Source organism: Lissotriton helveticus, chromosome 8 (assembly GCF_964261635.1).
Source record: "Lissotriton helveticus chromosome 8, aLisHel1.1, whole genome shotgun sequence".
Lineage (NCBI taxonomy): Eukaryota > Metazoa > Chordata > Amphibia > Caudata > Salamandridae > Lissotriton > Lissotriton helveticus.
The window spans coordinates 1603364917-1603386351 of NC_136069.1; positions in this window are offsets into that span (position 1 = coordinate 1603364917).

Here is a 21435-nt window from a genome sequence, read left to right on the forward strand (position 1 = left end):
ACGTTTCTGCCTCTTTCACTCTCTTCCAACTCTCTCCCCCCTCTCCATTTACTTACACAAATCTCGCAGATACCCCAAGCAGCAGTGCCCGCACTACCAATCCTTCTGTTATGCCACATCTCTCAGCTTACATATTCCTTCGCTCTTTCTTTTACTCTCCACGTTTCTGCCTCTTTCACTCTCTCTTCCAACTCTCTCCCCCTCTCCATTTACTTACACAAATCTCGCAGATACCCCAAGCAGCAGTGCCCGCACTACCAATCCTTCTGTTATGCCACATCTCTCAGCTTACAGATTCGCACTTTCTTTTCCTCTCAACGATTCTGCCTCTTTCACTCTCTCTTACAACTCTCTCCCCCCTCTCCATTTACTTACACAAATCTCGCAGATACCCCAAGCAGCAGTGCCCGCACTACCAATCCTTCACACACGCAACGCCACTCACACACGCAACGCCACTCACACACGCTACGCCACTCACATACGCAACGCCACTCACACACGCAACGCCACTCACACACGCAACGCCACTCACACACGCCACTCATCCACGCAACGCCACTCATCCACGCAACGCCACTCATCCACGCAACGCCACTCTTCCATTTGCAAAAAGAAAAATGTCTAACTATTCTATTGCGAGACCTATTGCATTTCCAATGCTTGTTTTATTATTGCAATCTCTCTTCCTTATTATTATTTCAACTTCCAATCACTGTCCGATTCCAACCACCAATACCAGCGCAGTTCTACACCAACCACCAATACCAGTGCTGCACCTTATGACGTCAGTCTAACTCCTCACTGCAACTGACCTTCCCTTTACAGACTGTTTTGTCGTCTTTTCTCTTTTGTCTTTTAACCTCCTGCGTGCTTCGGACGGCCACCGGCCGTCAGACATCGCGGTGGACGTGTGCAGTGGACGGCCAGGGGCCATCCGAACCCCGCCCTCTCATTAATTCACCCGCACAGTGGGGGAATGTGCGCCGCGTGCAAGGTGGTAAACTGATTTCACGCAAAAACAATACAACATAAACCAACTTTGTCTGCTCCACTAAAAGAAGTATAGATACCACCTCATTTAGAATACTCCTGTGATCACAATCCACTCTAGTCTTCGTCGAGTCATAAATTTACCACCAGTGAAAACCTTTACTACTTCTCTAAAACTACTAGAAATTCCCTACAGCCACATCTCCTCATATCCTAGTTTAATTAGTCAAACTACGCATCCGACAGGCTACCAGAAAATTGATACAGCGGAAAGCTCATAAAAAATAAAATCACTTCATCATAATCAAGTTTCCTTTTTACTCATGGCCCTTTTTCATAAAAACCCCATAAGAAACACATTACTCATAGACCATCACCTTAGTTAACTCGATCACGGTCCTCCAATAGATTGTTTTTGTTGAGCGAACAGGGTCTAGAATACTTGGAGACGTGATGCAATTACTTACGAGGACCTGGGATAAAAGAATTGTCAGACATACGCCTATTTCACCTCCTTTCTCAGAACGCTGAAACACAAGCTTTGAAACAAGAAATTTGACTAAGATAATGAGACAAAATGATAAAGATAAACTCACGAAAAAACATTTATATAAAGCCTACTTTGAATGGACAGAACATGAAATCGCGTTTCCAGTTAGATTTAATAACAAATAATCAGTACAAGTAGCCTCACAATATATTTCAGAGAAATAATGATCATTAGCATGTTGCCTATTGAGGAAATGAGAGAGAAACAATGGCAATTCAAGAATCACTTATCAGAATATACAATCCAGCACAGGCTGAGAGAGTCCAATCTGGCCAAGTCAGAACTGCAGCACAGCGGGCCACCCGCGGAGTCAGTTAACCTTTCAGCTGAAAGGTTAATTTCCTGATTAACTTTACCAGCCGATAAAGTACAGGTGCTAGGAAATGCCGTTAGAAAAGTTCAGTTCAGGCATTTGGCATTGAGGAAAATCAAGAGTCCGTCAGCATGCCACACAAGGAAAATGGAAAATGACAGCCAGCCCTGACTCCTCCTTCATGAGGCAGTTATACTTCCAAAAGTTCAGGGTTTACACCCACAAAGTATCCTTTTCATCAGTTCATATGATTACTATTGGTTGTTCACAGTGGGCTGCTCATGCGGTGATCAATACATCACCAAAAACTTCAGAAGAATTAAGTAATCCTTTTTGCAAATGTATTAAGTTCAATTTGTATTACATTTCCGTCTCTTCCACGGAAGTAGGTGAAACTTCACTTTGTTCACAGTCTGTCTTGGGTTTTCAATATATTGTTACATTTCTGTCAAAAGTGTTGCCTAACTAGAAGTGAATCCATTGTTAACCAATACAGAAAAGAAACTTCATGAAAAGTTCTCCAAGTGGTTAAAGTGACTGCCTCATAAAATGTTATACTTGCATAGGACAGAAAAGCATTTGAGACCTACAGGAAAACATGCTGAATCACTATCATGTTATTATCATTATGAAACAAGCATTATTAAACACATTTTTGACATCTCTTATTTAATTCAATTTCTATTATTCTTTTAGAAGTTACATCTCAATATTAGGTACTACTAACATTTTAAATAAGAGAATCTTTTCATAACATCAATTGTACGTTATCATTTTTCAAAGCATATTATCAACATGCCACTCTTAAAATAGATGTTTACCTCCTAAATCATTACAGAAAGCTGCAGGTTTGCATAATATCAATTATTACTAGTTAAGCATTTTAGGATTTAGAGAGCTTCACTGTGCAGATATTTATTTAAACTTTAATATATATTAGAATATTTTCATCATGGCACTCTCTATATTAGCTATATTTTGTTTCTCAAAAAACATAAATACATACATGTGTACTTATCTTTGTTTCTCTCTTTGTTTACATTTTGTATTATCATTTCTTAAACACTCTGCATGCTTTTACGAAGCAGTTTGAGATCTCATGTTTTTCAACTGAGCCAGTTAATATGCTTTCATTAAAAAAAAATTCTCGTGAATATATTTTAATGGTGAGAATTGATAGAGGCAACTGTCATTAAACATTTACTCTCCATCAGTGGCAGGCACGCCCACTCGTTAATATCTTGCAGTGATTTCAAAAGAAGCAAAGAGAGAACCGGAACAGTCTGGAGATAAATGTTACTCTCAAAGCGATCCCTCTGTTTACGTTTAATTGATAACCACATTATAGACGATCCCATGAGCCACCTTACCAGCTGCCAAAGGAAACACACCCAGGTCGGCTCAAGCACACCGCGAGCTCAGCGTCCGTGTAATGGCGGAAGTACAACAAACACCCTGGAAGCACAAGGGCCCAGATGCATCAAGCAAAAAACAGGTCGCAAACGGGCAGATTCTCAGAATCTGCCCCTTTGCGACCGGTATTTTTGCATTTGGGATGCATCATTCCAAATGCAAAAATCGCAATTAAGGAATCTCTAAATTGAGATTCCTTAAATTGTGATTGCATTTAAGGAATCCCAAATTGAAATTCCTTAAATGCAATGCATCAAACAAAAAAAAATAGCGAATTCGCAAATAGGAGTAGCAAATTACCATGAAGTTGAACTTCATGGTAATTTGCAAAAACATTGAAAAATGCACTAAAGTGCATTTTTCAAAGTTCCATTTTACCACACACATGCCCCTAGGGCATGTGTGTGTGCAAGATGTACCCATATGCCGATTTCAGGGGTGCAACAGGGTGTCCTTTGGACACCCCTGCACCCTTGAAATTGCATTCTCAATTTGTGATTCGCTAATTGCTACTCGCAAATTGAGAATGTCTTCCCATTCATTCCTATGGGCCTATAGGCCCATAGGAATGAATGGGGAGGTATTCCTTAATTGTGATTCGCAATTTGCGACTCGCAATTAAGGCATTTTAAGAAATCGCTATTTTTAAAGCGAGTTCTTGATGCATGGCATTTTGCAATTCCTTATTAGCGAATCCTTATTTTTCGCTAATAAGGAATCGCAAAATGGATGCTTGATGCATCTGGGGGAAGTTTATGACTCTAGTCAATATAGAGGTGTCTCTCCCTGTTTACAGAAAAGAAAGTTGAGAATGTGGTCAGTGCAATGAAGGGTTCACATCATCTGGCTGAGTACTTTCAGACACCTGACAGACCTTTGGATTCAAACTACTTATTATAAATGGTTCACTTATATATTGCGATTAACAATTTGGCTCATATGTAACTGCTGATAATAGGCATTGATTATTACCCAGGTCAATACTTATGTTGGCGACCTCGTAATGATGAATGTCTGAGTGGATTTGCAGGGCTGGTACACACAAGATGTCTACAGTTGGTGCATTAGCACAGTGAGATATTTTACGAGTTTATGGGCACAAGTCGAGTATTTCTAAATTTCTATTCCTTCCTTTTCATTTGTAAGCAGGCCCCTCCAGTACTTCTCACTAGGAATGATGGGATATTTCATTTTTATGAAACATGTCTGAAATTATAACAACGACTATCTCACAGAGATGAAGGAGTAGAGCTGACGGACGTCAATTCACCAAAGTGCCAGAGGCAGTGGAACATAACATAACGTGTATTTGTAAAGCGCACGTTCACCACTACGGGTATCTTGGCGCTAGATGAACAGATGTTTGTTGTTGCCCAATTCAATGGTACTAATTTTATCGACCTCGGATGAATGAAAGGCTGAGTGGATCCGCCAGGATTTGAACCTGTGACCATGAGGTGGAACACAGGCCCCTGCAGTAGACGCATTAGTCCACTGAGCCACCACACCTGGCTCCACTGATCCACCAGAGCCGGAAGTGACATTTTATTGTGCCATTGAATTTGTATAGTGCTTCATGCGTCCACCAAGGCCTTTGGTCGCTTTCAGGTGGTTGGGTAGAAGAGTACCCCGCTAGTGTTGCATGTATGGTAGAGTTTGGGTTTACTTTGAGGTCTAGGTAGGACGAGGTGAGTGCCATCCGCTGTGAGCTTCAGTAGGGTGTGCCAACTGAGTCTTGGTAAGGGTGTGTCAGTGCTTAGGCAAGAAGCAGAGCAGACATGTGTAAGGCACAGGGTTGTGTTTGCAGATAAGTATCATCTTCATATTGTTGTTCTATGCCTGAACAGATTATAAGACGCGTATTCCAGAGTTTGCCCATCAGTGATGCAAAAGAAGTGCAACTGTCATGGACACTGTGAGACGTCCCGTTGAGACCTTTTCTATCCTTATCATGTGCTTGCCTGCAAACTCTTTCTATTAAATAGTGTGAAATGTTAGACACATGCAGAAGTGTTAGCATCATGGCTGCCTCCTATCTAGGCTGACATATTTCTCTTGTTCATATAATGGTCGCGGCTGTAACATTATGTACGGTTTCAGTGAACGCTCACATATGTATGCTGTTTTAGTTATAGGGGCAAATAATTGACATAGGCAAAGCCGATAGGTCTTGGCAATACCCGAGCTGCGAGCTATTGGTGTTGTCAATGTGAATGTCTTTTAGCTGCATCTGGTCCCTTAACTCCTTTACCGCGAATTCCGCCGCGGTGCTGGCATTCTAATCAGTGGGCGGGGTTCGGACGGCCCCCGGCCGCCCTCCGCACATGCCCACCGTCACGTGGGACGGCCGAGGGCCGCGTCCGCAGCATCAAAGGGGTTAAGTGATGTTACTGTGACAGTGCTGTGTCTTAAATAAGAACAAATGTTAAAAAGAAACATGCGTGGGGTAAAACATCAAATGTTGAACTGCAAAAAGAAAGTAACAGGGAGACACAAAATTTAGGAGTAAGGGATTGGTCAGGTGAAACTAGTTGGTTGAATTACACTGAAAGGGACTGATTTGTCTTTTTTAATGATGAAAAATGACAACTAAGTAAATAAGTAATAGTTTATTGTTTGGCTAATAAAAACCTTAACAATTTTCTCGTAAGAAAGCAAGATTAAAAGGTCCAAAGATTATCATAAAACATTAATTCCTGATGTAAATAGAATCAAGACAGTTTTCTCATAAGAAAATATTATACAACAAAATTATTGATTAAAAGAACCTAAAAACAAATCATAAAACATTCATTCCTGGTGTCAAAGCAGTCGGGACAATAATCAATGATGCTGTCAAATACAGTAAGTGGGCGAAGTCTTCGATCCAAATAATGAACATAGATTGTCCATCTCAAGCTAATTAGAAGTGTTGAATTCCGACCAATTAGCTAACGGATGTGAGATTTTGGCAGTACATTCAATATACAGGATGAGAGGCTTAGGTCCTGGGAGCTTCAGTTGTCCAACAATATTCATTCTTTCATATCTACGTAGCAAGTGCATCTTCTAAGGGCTTCTTTGGTGTGCAAATGATACCAAGTTTACTCTTTCTGGTACATAAAGTGCCTACTGTGTTTGTAAAATAAAAATGAACTGCTTTGATCAGTAGGTTTGTTAAATAACTATTACAATTAATCAAATTTCTTTAAAAATCAGTGTTTACCAAAAAAGGGAATAGGGTTCAAGGAAGTAAAGTCAAGTCAAGTCAGGGACATTTGTATAGCGCACAAATCACATCCTAGGAGTCTCATGGCGCTTGCAGCAGTCTCTGACACAAGGGGACGCAGTTAGATTGCAAAGAGCCAGGTCTTTAGTCCCTTGCGGAAACAACCGTGATCGGGGGAGTTGCGAAGATGGAAAGGCATTTTGTTCCGAGCAGCCGGGGCTAGAAACGAAAATGCTCGACCGCCATTTCTGGAGGTTCGTATTCTTAAAGGTGTCAATAAGAGTTTGTTTCTAGATCTAAGTTCCCTTTGTGGCTGATACCAGCTGAGTTTTTTGGACCAGTATTTAGGACCCTTCCTATACAGTTGTCTGTGAACCAGACATAATGTTCCAACAGTTAAAAAGGCATATTTTTGAGTCACTGTATGTAGTTAAAAGGCAGCTGTACAATGCTCAGTTATCGAATAAGTAGCAAGGAGGATGTATTACTGTTAAGGATTGTGCTACGACCATAATGAGGTTAGCCTAAGTGTTTGTAGATCGCTGAAAAGGAGTGCTGTGAAGTTCTTTTGTTTGCCGTAATGTCGATTGGTAGTCGCTTGATGTCAAAACCTTTCCCGTGCCGCTTCCACGAATCGTACAAAGCGGCACAATAACTGTACATGTCCACCTCCGAGGCATGCATAGACAACTAAGCCAATGAAACAAACATAAAATTATGAGAAGCACAGAGGCGATCAGTACGTGACTCAAGGTGACTTAAAGGAACGTTGGCCAAAAAGCCAATAGGTCCCGCCTACGGGAGGTATTGGCTTATTCAGTGTTTGAGCCATGTTGTACAGCAGGGATGTATGACATTACAACGCATGCTTTTACATCGCATGCCTTTACAGTGCTGTTTTTACAACGCATGCCTTTACAACGCATAGTGCTTTGGGGCGCTGGATAGTGAATAGTTTAATTTACTATTCCAACTCCAGTCCCCGTGGATAGTAGGGAAGGTGTTGGACAGTAAATTAAACCTATTCCCTATCATAGAGCGCCCCCCAGCGCAATGCGTTGTAATGGTTTGCGTTGTAAGAGTTGCGTCGTAAAGGCACTGCGTGGTAAAAGTTGCGTTGTAACAGATGTTTCCCGTACAGTAGCTATGGTACTGTACAACATGGCTCAAACATTTACAAATTCAATACCTCACGTAGGAGAGACCAATTGGCATTGCCAATGTTTATTTTTCATGCTTATTTGCAACCTGTCTCTGCTCTGTGAGCTGTTCATTTTCGAGCAGCAGGGCTTTGATCGAGCATTGAATGTCACATAATAAGCTTAATATAATAGATTGTGCAACAGCTTAACATCTCAATCGAGCATGACAATTCTCTTCTCTGCCAAACAGAAACCTGTCTTCAAAACTAGAGTATACATCGAAGTCCTATTGTGTCAAACCTTTGAAGACAAGAAGAAAAGGCTTAAGCAATCATTGGGTTGCATCCAGTTTTAGACCTGTCTGCCTGTGCAGGAGGGTTTATTTTTTCATTTGACTGACGTGGACTCCTTTGAACACCACCTCAATTAACCCAAACAGTTTGTGACTTTTCTTGTTCCTTGGATTTGCTGTCCTTTGGCCAGCATTAGATTATTGATCATGGATCTGTGAAGGGCACATGTAGCCTTAGATTTCATTGATGGCAATCAAGCTAACGGCTAGGGCGCTCGACCTCGGATCTGGGTTCGAGTCTCGGTAACGACGCCAAACCTCCTGTGATTCTGGGCTAATCACTTAATCTCCCCGAGCCTAACAAAAATGAATGTGTGTCCTCATGTAACGTAACTGGTGCTATGTAAAGCGCTCTGATACCCGATTCGGTTCGGGTCAAGTTCGCGCTATACAAAACTCTGCAAAAAAATAAAGCAATAGCTAGTTGTTGTCTGGAGGCATTCAAAACAGCAAGCTCTGAGCGACATGGTACAGATTCACCCACTGGGGAAGCAAGAGCTCAAATGCAAGTGAGTCAAATACCCCTGAGCCCCTCTTTCATTGGTAGGGTAGTTAAAGAGGCACAACTGGGGTGCAGTGGGCCCTTCCCAACATTTTCCCTGTTGCCACTGCACCTGCTGCACTATTGATATCTGTGCTCCTGAATTCAACACAATGGGTGGCAGTTAGCAGCTTTGCGGACCCTGCAGAACAGAGAATATTAGGGAGCGGCGTCAGGGAGAGAAAAAGAAGAGACTGAAAGTGATGAGCTGGGAAAGCGTTCAGCCCCCTGGGCACAGGGTTCTCCCCATTTTACCTCACATAAGCCAACAGGTCTCTATTTACTGCACAAGTTGCGTGGCGGGTTGTAGGAAAGGACTGTTTGTGCAAGATGTTATAAGTGCCTTGTGATTCTGTTTGGCACCTGGTTGTGAGACACTGCAGGCGGCGAGGGGCTCCACACTGTTTGTTCTGTATCTTGTCACTGAAGGAACATTTCATCCAGCAAATAATGTTTGTGAGGTTGCAGATGTGTCATGTGTGCCTGTGTTGAATGTGTGTGCTATTACTTTGAAGGAGGTGCCTGGAGCTGTGTGTTATGTGTGCATGTTTGTGTGTGAATACACACGCGGCGATTGTGCTGGAATGTAGGTAACGCGCCTAGAAGGAGCACTACTGAGAAATATTGCGAAGCCAACAACGTATTGTGCAGAAACTACAGCAGTGAAGATACAGCTTCTGCTTCAATATTTCCATTTAATGCACTGATGGCATCTATAGTGGATGTCAGCACTAAGGGTTATTTCTGTACCTAAATATCCTTCTTGTAAAACACAGGCTGTATTTTTGTTTCCACGGTTTCCGTAGTGCTGGGGAATGAACATTACCCAGTTACAAGATGGTGGCTATGTTCGGTCGCTTCTGGATGCAAGGCAATCTGGTCTGTGTTATCTCGGAATACAGTCTTAGTATCGCTTTAAAAGGCTGGAGAAGGAATACTAAGCCACTTTATTTTTACAAGTCTTAACACAAAGAAAACAGAACAGACATCTGAAACAAACCTGTGGTGGCTTCAGATCCCCGATCGCTGCTGCATTTGTGATGAGATAAGAACAAGATTTACAGCCCTGTTTACAGAAACAAAGCAACAGAGCTCAAGAGCGAGTGGAAAAATACGAGCCCTCGTATAGAGTGCTCCAAATCAAAGAAAAAAGTACTTCTGAAAACATTTGCTAAAATTGGGAGCTGAGGATGGATAATAGTAATCGGTCCATGCTCTCGGGGAAAGCTAAACACAGAAGCGGTATGACTCATGCATGCCTTGGCCAAATGGGAAGAAAGAATATGAGAGCACCGATGGACCAGAAAATGGGAAGCCTGTGGGCGGGTAAAAGTCCGGAAAGTATATACAACATTTCTCGTCGCTGTCTACATATTAATGTGTCCTTGTGTAATGTAATTGGTAATCATGTAAATGGCTCCAATACCTTTGAGTTTGCGCTATATAAAAAGAAACTGCAAGCACCCTGCAGGCTTACTGCAGAGCACAACCCAGAGCACATTTACAGCTCACTGCAGAGCACAATGCAGAGCACGGTTACAATCACACTTTTAAGCACACAGCAGGCTCACTGCAGATCACACTGCAGGCTCACTACAGTGTACGCTGCGGAGCATACTTATGAGCACGCTGTAGAACACGTTTACCAGATTGCAGCAGGGCACTACATTTACAAGTGAATTACGGGCCATTCTTAGAAGCACTGCAGGGCATGTAGGGTGGGCTTATGAGCTCAATGCAGAGCATGCCACAGAGCCTGCTGTATGTAGGCATAGTTTGGGACCTAACGGTGCAAGGTGTCACATTTACTCCAGTTTGTGCTGCGCCTTAGCGCTGGGTACGCAGCCGTAACAGTGGTGAATAGGCACTACCTTTTACATTACATTGCATTGTTTGAGCATTTGTAGGAAAGTACCCCTTTTGACATGGTTACCCCCCACTTTTTGTCTGGTATCTGGTACAACTTTGCCTGAGTGTGCTGGGTTCCTGCTAACCAGGTAAGTGACACTACTGGTCCCTAGGGCTCTTTATGTTCAATGCCAGGAGTGCCACTTATTAGGGACTTACAAGTAACCCTAAAGGGGTGCCAATTCTGGAACAATCGTACAGTTTAGGGTAAGAACTCTAGTGCTGGGGACCTGGTTAGCAGGAACCCATCACACTCTCAGGCAAAGTTATACCAGATACCAAGCAAAAAGTGGGGGTTAACCAAGTCAAAAAGGGTACTTTCCTACAAAGTAGGTAGGACAACCCTACGACAGGCCTTACAGCACTAAGGTAGGGTGCACTATACCCATTTGAGGGCATATCTGTGAGAGTGGATATGTCCTATGATATCTAGGTTCACCCTTAGATATTACCAGGGCACTGCGAAGCCATAACGAGTACATGGGCTGGACACTCATCGTTACAAGTTCCCCAGCTACATGATGGCTTTACTGTACCCCAAGGCGTTTGGTACCAAACACCTCGTCTTAATAAACCCACCCTGATACCAATGCTGGATTTAATAATGAATGCCCACAGAGGGCACCTTTTAGGTGCCCCCTGAAAACCTGCTGACTACTAGTGTGTTGAGTGACTGGTCTCTCACCACCCCCTTTTGTACCGCTTTGTTCACCATAAGTTGGCAGGGTATGCTCAGACGTGAGTCCCTTGCTCACTTTGCCACTGGATTCAAGCAAGCCTGGCTGAAGACGGCTCAAATGCCGGAAACCGGTCCTAGGAAGCTTGTTTCCGGTCAAGGGAAGGCATGGCTTGGCAGTTCGGGCTGGACTGTTCCCATGAGGCACTGTTCTTTAGCCCACTCTGCCACCCCAGTTCAGACATGGCCATATGCAAATCAGTCTGACCCTGTGCCTCATGGGAACAGTCCAGCCCGAACTGCCAAGCCATGCCTTCCCTGGAGCAGAAACAAACTTCCTAGGACCGGTTTCTGGCATGTCAGCCGTCTTCAGCCTGGCTTGCTTGAATCCAGTGGCAAAGTGAGCAAGGGACTCACGTCTGAGCATACCCTGCCAACTTATGGCGAACAAAGCGGTACAAAAGGGGGTGGTGATGGACGGAGCATCTGAACCAATCAAACACTCACCTCCAGTCAATAGATCTGGGTTTAATCCATCACCGTTCTTTAGCCCACTCTGCCACCCCAGTTCAGACATGCCCATATGCAAATCAGTCTGACCCTGTGCCTCATGGTATTATCTACTTCAGCCTCTGTAAATCATTTATGGACCCCCTGGACTCTCTGCACAGTGTTCTTCGTTTTAGTGCACTATATAGAGAGCCAGATTCCTACAGCGTTTATGAAAAGTTCTGCAAAGGTGGGCAGAGTGTGCAGAATGGGACACAGTGCCCTCAGAAACCCTTCACCTTCTGCCCTGTAAGCACGCACTGCCCCGGTAAAGATCCTGCCCTAACCAGAGGGTGAAGAGCTGGGAGCCCCTACACTGTCCTCTGCACCACATTAAAAGCAGGGAGCCAAAGGCCATGCCATAGCATCACAAGGCCCACGTCATCAAAGAGCAAGGGTCGCCATCACCCTGGACAAGCAGCGGCACACTTACTTGGAGCCACTTACTTGGAGCCTCCTTGCACTGGGACATAGTTTATTAAACAGAGATTGGCGCGCTGCCCCTAGGTCTGCACTGATCATTGTCCACCTGCTGGAGAGAGGATTTGGCTTAACGCCCAGAGCTGCAATCTTTGGAGCTCGGCATCGGCTCAACATGCAGTGATTCTGGGCAAATCACTTAATCTCCATGGGGCTATCATGAAATGAATGTTTGCTTGTGTAATGTAACTGGTCCTCACATAAAGGTCTCCAATCCCTTCAGGATGAGTTGGCGCTATAAAAAAGGTGCACAAAAAAAACTAGCAGGAGATCGAAAGAAGATGCAACAACAGACAGTGAAAGAACGGGGAGTGAAAGAGCAACATAAGGGGATTGCGAGAGGCAAAGAGAAATAAAGAAATAACAAGGCGGTATGAGCAGAAACAAAGAACGGTGAGTAAAAACAGTAGCTCTGGAAAAGCGCTCTAAAAGTAATAAAGTTGTCCTGAAACAATTACTTACAATGGCCGCTGCGTATGTTTAGCAGTAAGTGGTCGCTACTCTCCGGGAGGGCTAAGGACGGGAAGCGGCATGACGTGTGCATGCATTGGGAAATGGGGAGAACAAATAATGGAGTGATGAGGGAGCCAGCAAATGGTAAGCCTATGGGTGGACTGAAGCCCACAAAGTACATACACCAAGTCTATTTTCAAGACAGCGCATATGCGCCGTCTAGAGCCAAGACCTAAAAAGACAGAATTCATGGCAGATTTTCACGATATGGGCATAAGTTCCACTTACCTATGATTCAGAGCTTAGTTTTACAAACATCTGTGTCCGACCGTTTCACATATGTACCCACTTTAAAGTTAAACCGTTTTTCAAATTTCTTTCTGGAAAGACCGGTTAAGTTTTCCATCAAAATATGTATGTTATATACATTGCATTGTTTGTATACTGCAGTTATTTGATTTTTGTGCTCTGCCGCTTGAACATATGAATAATTAACAAATGATAACTTTCTCTAAGTCCCATTGTTGTGCGTAGGAACCAAAGGCAAGGCGCCTGAGATTTCCTTCTCCAAAGTAGTTTACAGCCTCCTGAGCCCAGTGTTTATGACATGACTGTAGGTCATGATGGCTTTGCTGGCTCACTTCATCATTAAAAACAGCTGCATCTTTTGCAATGTTTGTAAAATGATGCCGCTGGTTTTGACAATGTAGTGGCCCAGCAAGGGGAGCTAATATTGTTCGAGCAGGATGGGGTGCTGTGATCATATTTCTTCATCCCCCGAATGAGACGTAAAGTGCCTTGTCAGGTGACCTACTGACTTTTAATGTTTATTCCTTGCTGTCTCATTGTGTCCAGTCAGAAAAATCACAATACCTAGCTTGTATTTCCTCCGTAGATTTAATTTGTAAAGGTATATCAATCAATAACGAAATCTGTGAGACACTCAGCATTGCTATCTCAAAGTCTGTTATGAAGTTCTATGGTAATACTGAATAAGGAGCTACCTGCATCATTATCATATGAAATCTCTTTATCGATGTCATAACTACACTTTCACAATTACTTTATTAACCTTCCTGCTTTCTCAAATTTGCTTGAAAATGCACCAATTGCCCACTCTTTTTTGCAAAATGTTCCCCCCTTCCTCCATTAGGATGGTTGGGCTCACTCACTAGGCTCACTCTCCAGAGGGCACTCATCCTGAACTTTTGCACCCTTCAAATTCACCAGCCACCACTGGATGGCTCCAGAGGGTGGTGGAATAGTGTTTGATCTGGGCTTTATACGTAAAGATGGTAACTTAGACATTACGCGTGGGGTGGTTGCATCACATTCAGTGGTCCACTACTTGAGAATATTGTTTTAGGGCCCAGCTATCCAGATCTAATGTTTTTTCCATTTCTGCGATGATCTGGCTGTCATCACCATAGCTGTAGCAGGTAAAGTCAAACGATTTGATGAGATCACGGAGGGGGGAAATATATATGTTTAAAGAGGAGACAAGCGGTGCTGGAGCCCTGTAGCATACAAGGAACAGAAGCAAAAGACAGGTAAACCAAAGCAGCCACTGCAAAATGTTCATACCAACCCCAGTCACTTCTTCCCCACTCTCTTGCTTTCCATCCATTGCTTTTAAGTCTCTCTCATTGGCTCTGTCTCTCTCTGGTCCTTCTCCATCCTCTCTGTATTCCTTCCATCTCTTTGCTCACACCCTGTGCCTGCTTTCATAAAGTGACAAAGCCACCAGCAGCATCCCTGGGACTCAAGAAACAGCCTCAGAGGGCCCCAGCCTACCGGGGAAAGACCAGATGACATGAAGGGCCAGTCCGGCCCTGGCAACAGATGCAAAAGTAAAAAGAGGGAGTGAGAAAATGTGGACCCAAGAATATGAGGGTCCTTTAAAATGGCACAACGAAAAGGGGATAAAGAGAAAAGGTAATGAGGTTATCAACTGTTGCCTAAACAGGGAAGATGCTGTATTGACTTCTTTAAGTGGAGATGACTGAAGGTTATCCAGGTGGGTCTGGGCAGCACCGTTGGAAGAGATAGGTTTCTTGTTTGAAGACTTAAATCTCAGGGTCAACTTAATGTTCGAGGGTTGTACACTAGGTGGAGGGAATGATACACCGAAATGAGAGGCCCGAAGTGAAGCGGCGGACTGGGAGGTAACAGCAAGCACGGGACCACCTTAAGGCGGGCAGTGGTAAGAGTGATTCCAGGTGGACCACCAAAGCAACGGCAACTCTCAAATGTGATGACACAGGCTGCAGTACCATTGGTATGGGTGGCCACCTGGCCCCACAGTCAGGTGGGACTGCCTTCATGGAAACCTTCACAGCTGTGATCAGCAAGAAGAGTCAAATCTTCAAGCTCATACAGCTAAGATGACACAATGCAGCCAGCTGCATGACTTAGGCACAAAGGCATGGAACCAACTCCCTAGTAACCTCCGCTTCATTCAGTCAAAAACCCTTTTTAGGAAGTCCTTAAACAACCTGGATCTTCACTTCATCAGATGGTCTACGCAGAGCTCTGATCTAACTCTTTCAATCCTGTGTCTCATTGGCAGTTACACTATGGAAGAGGTGTGGCGCCGCGGCCAGGGCGACTGACTCCGGAATCTGGGGATCAGGGTTCGATCCCCGGCTCCGGCGGCAGGTTAGCCCAGCACCATGTGACTCTGGGCAATAGCTTGCTTAATCTTCCCAACGGCCCTCAGCGCCTAGAGACCCTTACGGGTGATTGTGCGCTTTACAAATGTGGTTTATATTATATATATATATATGCCCTCAACTCAATCGAATATAGCACCATGATGCTCCTTGGAGTGACAGATGCGCTCTATAAATACTTCCTAACATAACAAAACTTCTTTGTTGCCATGCGCTTTGTGTTTATGGTCAGCGCCCTTCTGTATCCCTTTGCCCGCCTGTCTCCATGTCGCCTTCCTCCTGCCCGTTCAGTAACACTGTGTAGTAGACCGGGAGGTGTCCTGGTGTGGAAGGACAAGCATTGGATACCATGCCACTCTCTGCCCACTGATGGTGAGGGGAGGTATGCACAGTATTGCAGTACCACACTGCACTAAAGCCGCTGTGATACTGTGCACGCTGACTTTATGTTACATCTGTGCCAAGAGCTTAGTAGAGAGTGAAAGCTTTCTGGAGAAAATGGTGCACACCTCGCTCATTGAGGCAGCACGTTGATGAAGGAAAATGAGGCACCGTGAAAAAAGTGTTTGGCTAGGATCACACAATGTAGTCAAGTGGAAGCCGGGAGCAATGTTGCTGGTTTCACATGGTGCCGTTTGAACACTGCATGGTTAACTCTTTCTTGCTCCATTTTATATTAATGTTCAATGCTTTGTGTTTAATTCTTTGAGGTGCTAAACCACCGCACTGTGGTAAATACACCCGGGCTGTGCATGTTTCACAAGCATTGGTGTCGGTTGTAGTGTTTGGGGATGGGGAGGGGGATGTTTTAATACAAAAGGTGTTTGCACAAAATCTCGATGAAAAAATATCATGTGAACTAAATATTGAGTCAAGAATATCGAGGACAAAACAAATGTGTTTAATTTCCTAAGGGTGAGAAAACTTTAACTATACTTACCTCCACATATTGTACCTTGACATTAGATATGTCTTCAAGGTAAGTAGATTTGGAGTTAAGAATTGTAAATCTATGCTTACCTCATTGCACTTACCGTCTCAATATGTTGGTCTTCGATATTGATCAAACAATATTCTGCCCACACAATATTTGTTTCCTCGATATTCAGTCAGTCTAAAATGAAAGCCAGAGCACCCCGTCTTGGTCGGTGCATTGATGCCATCTGCTCCACATAGCTGAACGCCTTTACTCATTGTCATCCATCCTTGAATTAATTCATCCACCCACTCGTCACCTGCTCAACAATGTATTCATTCGTTGAGCCATGTAGTCCTGTCTCCACTCTCCAGCCATTCTTTCACTGATTGCACAATGTTCTACAATGAAAACTGCACCATATTTACATTTTTCTCATAACTTAGTTGGGGGCCCCCTTGCATTAATCCGGTTCGCTTGCTGAGTTCATTTGCTACATGCAGCATGTGCAGGTCTGACAAAGTTTGCCAGGGCTGCTTTTGGTTCCAAGCTCAGCCCTGTCAACTGCTGTGGTATTCCACAAACCGTGTGGAGCATTAGGTGTGCCAGGTGGATGCTGGACTTCAGAGTCCAGGGCTGGGCTTATAAAACCTGAGCTTCTTCTTCATGAGTCAAATCACTCCCTTGAGCCTCAAGCAAGGGGCATGGACAAGCCTTTCATATTGCCCTTTCCAAGATGGCGGCTGCTGAGAGAATTCTATCTGAGGTTCCAAATCCAAGATGCCGTAGATTCTTTTCTTGTGATGTCAGTTCATATCTGAAGCACATATAAGGACGTATTTCCAAGTGATGGCTGAGTTACAGTACACTCACTCCCTTATTTTCCTTCACATTTTTCACCCTCTTACTCGTATATTTGTCCTTGTCTTTCACTTCTAGCATTTCAAACTGATATTAGATCTAATTCTCCATATTCTTGCTCAGCTCTTTCCTCTTCCCTGCGTCAAAGAAATTCTGCACATAGGCCAACCGAGTATGAAATGATTTATTAAAAGAAAAATTAATTATCTGTGAATCACAGATTCAGTCACAGCGAACTCAATAGGCAAAAATAAATATATAGTGTTTCATTTACAGGAGTTCCGCCCCCAGTGAATTGTTATGTGAATGGAATAAGATGACATCATGAAAGGCGTTGAATACTAACTTGTAGTATGAAGTTGGTGGTTTGATTTAATGCATTGTGTAAGTTAAAATGTACTTTTATTGAATAAATGAAAACAAAACCATATGGCCTTTCCAGTGCTACCTCTTAAGGCCCTTCTCAGGCACTTCAAACTGTCAGTCCCTAGATGTACATGATTGCCATACACGTTGAGCCTATCCAGAAAATGGACAATAAAGTTTATCTATTTCTATCACAACTGTAGCCAACTAAGGCCCTGATCTAAAGTTTCATGGACAGAGTACTCAATTACGCACGCGCTGGAGGACCCTGGGTGCCAAGCTAAAGACCCGCCCACCTCATCTAGAGTCAAGCGGACCATCAGCTTTCTGCTGGTGGTGCCCCCATTGGCTCTGCCAACCGAAAGCTTCCTCTGTCAGCCCAATGGAGAAGGGTCCATCAAAGAAAAAACATTACACTGCTCGCCCTATTTAGGGTGATGGAGTTCTGTCTTTTCTTTTGTCCCTCACTGAAAGGTAAACCCTGGTGGTGAGGGATAGAAATATAATAATGACCCCCACACACAGGAAACAAACTCCCTGGGTGCAAGTTCTTTATTTTTCAATAACAAACTCCCTCTTGCAGTCCACCAAACCTTTTGTACCTTGAGAGGAACCGCCATGATGGCGTTCCTCTCAAGGTAGAGAGATCACCGCCGGGCCAGCAGCGATCTCTAAGTTTGGTGGGCAGTAGTCCATCATGGCGGCGGACATTATGTCCTTCTCCACCCTGACAGACTTTACTCCATCCACCAAACTATAAATCTAGCCCTAAGCTTTCTAGACAATGAGATGGGGATCCCGCTCTGCACTCAGTCTGCTCTTGGAAAATATTAATATTCCTGAGCTCTGTGGAAGTGTAAAACATATTTACTTGCATTAACCCCTCCCATGCTGGTGACGGAACCGCTCCGTCACCAGCCTCGGTCACGCTGTGCTGGTGATGGAGCGGTTCTGTCACGGCCCGCTCGGCGCGCCTGCACGGCACTGATTTCGCGCCTGCGCTGGACGTTTCATTGAGCGGGGGGGGGGGGGCCGTGACGGAACTGCTCCGTCACAAGCACAGTGCGCCCGAGGCTCGTGACGGAGCGGTTCCGTCACGAGCATGGGAGTGCCGCGCGCCCCTCCTCCCCCCTCCCCCCTAGCGCTGCGGCGGAATTGCCGCCGCAGCAAAGGGGTTAATGTGTCTATAGCTTGCTTCCTTCATGTTTTCTTGCTCAGGCTAACATTGTCTACAGGATGTGCCTGTCTCTGAATTGGATATTAAGAAAAAAGTTTACCAAAAGTTCTATTTTTTATTTAGAAAAATCACACCATATACCTTTTGTGATATGGGTTGTTTATTTACCCATCATCATTTCTTTCGTTTTTTTTAAAAATTACAAAAAGATTCCCTCCTGTTCTTTGGAGAATCACATATGAACTTTTACACAAACATTAGACATTTCTTACAGATTACACAAACAACATTGATAGCCATGAAACAGTCACAAAATGACCACATAAAACATATGATATGTCAATAGACTATTCAACATTGACGTTACACCAATATACAAGTAATGTATACTAATCCTTGCCTATGCCAACACCTGTTTAAGCATATGCAATCAACCATCAGTTTGGGCCAATTTAGAAAAATATTATTTAACATCAAACATTGACTCAGCCGACGCGTTTCAAGCCTCGTTGTCTCCTTTACGGGCTTTCATCAGGGCTTCTTAGTTCAAGAAGTTTAGACATATTTTTCACTGGTAGATCGACCACTCAATCATTTCATTCCAGCAAGACCGACTCAGAGCAGCAAGATGACCCCTTGTGCCTTGGTGTTGTCTCTGAATTGGAGCAGCATTTGCATCCTGACTGCCAAGACATGAAAACCCTACAAAAGCATCCTTGGCCAGAGCGGTTTACATGCCTCTTACTATCTGAAGAACTTTCATTCCCATGACTTGAAGTAGGCACCTTCTTATTTTCATTGTTAAGTATTTACTACATGGTTACTTCTGAAAACTAGGATGCAGTAGGGAGTTAATGTAAGTCTTGCTTTCTTTCGCTGAGCTAACCTCCACTAACCTTTGCTGAGGGACCCACGGACAATTGAATCTGTGAATCACAGTGCCAGGAAACACCTGCACTCGTCCAGATGCGGCGACCACAGCTGGACAGTACCTCATAGGACAGTCTCAAGCACCAAATGTAAGATGGAGGATTCTCAACATGGACGCTTGGACAGAAGACGACCCAGCGTTTGGCTTTCCGATTAAAATGTCGAAATATGAGTCTCTCTGTGTTTACTCCCTGTACTAGGTACATTTATTGGTTCAAGTAATATCTGTGGTCTGGGCAGGTGGTGACAGGATAAAAGTGATTGGGTATGTACAAAGTAGTCCCGGGTATGAAGAACCAAACGTGTGACTAAAATCAATGATATAAGGGTAGGAAAATATAGAATGGGAGGAAAAGGATACTTCCAACACTAGGACAGATCCTAGTGGAGAAATAATTTGAAAGAGTTACACTGTGTAGCTGCCCCAGTCTTTGTCCAAGCCTCAACATGCTGTGCCTGAAGGTTCTGCAATATTAAGATACAGAAAATGAAATGAAAATAGGTACTTATAAAGCGCACGGCTACTCCACAGAGTGTACCGGCACTAAAGGACCACCAAATAACAGGCAACCAAAGCCCAAGGGTCAACCCACCCAAAAGAGATATTATTGCTGGAACAACCAGGTTTTTAGCTGTCTCCTAAAGGAGAGCAGTCCCTGGACCTGCCTAGGATGAAGAGGCAGAGAGTTCCATGAGCGGGCAGCCAGTACTTGAAAGGAGCGACCGCCAGCCCGGGAGCGGGCAAATTTGGGAATAAGCATCAGAGACTGCCCCGAGGACCTCAAGGCACGTGTCGGCTCATAGTGCTGGACCCTTCTCCTGAGAGAAACGGCACCAGTGCCGTGGATGGCCCAAAAAAGCCAGAACCAAAGCCTTGAACTGGATCCTCTTCCGTACCGGTAGCCAGTGCAAGGCATTTAGGTGGATGGTCAAATGTGCTCTAGGTCCCACCATGAGAATGTCTCTGGCCACCGCATTCTGAACAACCTGAAGACGGTTCAGTAAATACTCAGGTAGGCCCAGATATAAAACATTGACATAATCCAGCCAGGATAAAATTAAGGCTTGGACTACGGTTTTACGCTACTCAACCGGTAGCAGGGGAAGGAAGTTTTAAAACATTTTTAACATGACAAAACAGGTGCTGGCGACAGTTTGAATTTGAGCCTTCATTGTTAGAGTAGCGTCCAACTTGACCCCCAGGCTCCTCACTGTACTGACTGGAGCAGTGGGAGGGGACATGTCGCAAGGCCACCATTTGTGCCAAGATTCGCATGGCGGGCAGCCAAAGAAGATAATCTCTGACTTTTCAGGGTTACACTTTAATTGGTTATGCCGCAACCAAGAGAAAACCTTTGTCAGACAGATGTTACTCTCGTTGCCTCTAAAGTCAGTGCCTTTGTCGCACGTAAACAGCAGTTGAGTATCATCAGCGTAGGATACTATCTTCGCGCCGTATGACTCTGCTAGTAGTGCGCGGGGGCGTCCATATAAATATTAAAACGTGACGGGCTCAAAATTCACCTTCATAGGTGGAATGGGAGCAGAGTAGGGATGGGCCCAGATTTCCCGTTGCCATGCCCCCGATGCCGCAATCCAGTAGGCTCTGTAAGAGCCTGTCTTAGGGCACGGTATCCAAGGCCGTGGACAGGTCCAGAAGTATCAGTTCCCCCTTTATTTAACTGTGTTTTGGTGGTTTCCAAAACTTCCAATAAAGCTGTTTTGGTACTGAGATGGGTTCTAAAACCAGACTGATTCTCATGGAGTATGTGGTTGGCTTCCACGTACTCAGTCAGTAATAGATTGACAAATTTTTCAAGGGCTTTGGATAAAAAAGGCAGCAGAGATATAGGCATGTGATTGGAGGCTAATGCTGGGTTGGCAGAAGGTTTCTTCAAAAGGGTAATCATTTGGGCCTTTTTCCAGCTGCTCGGT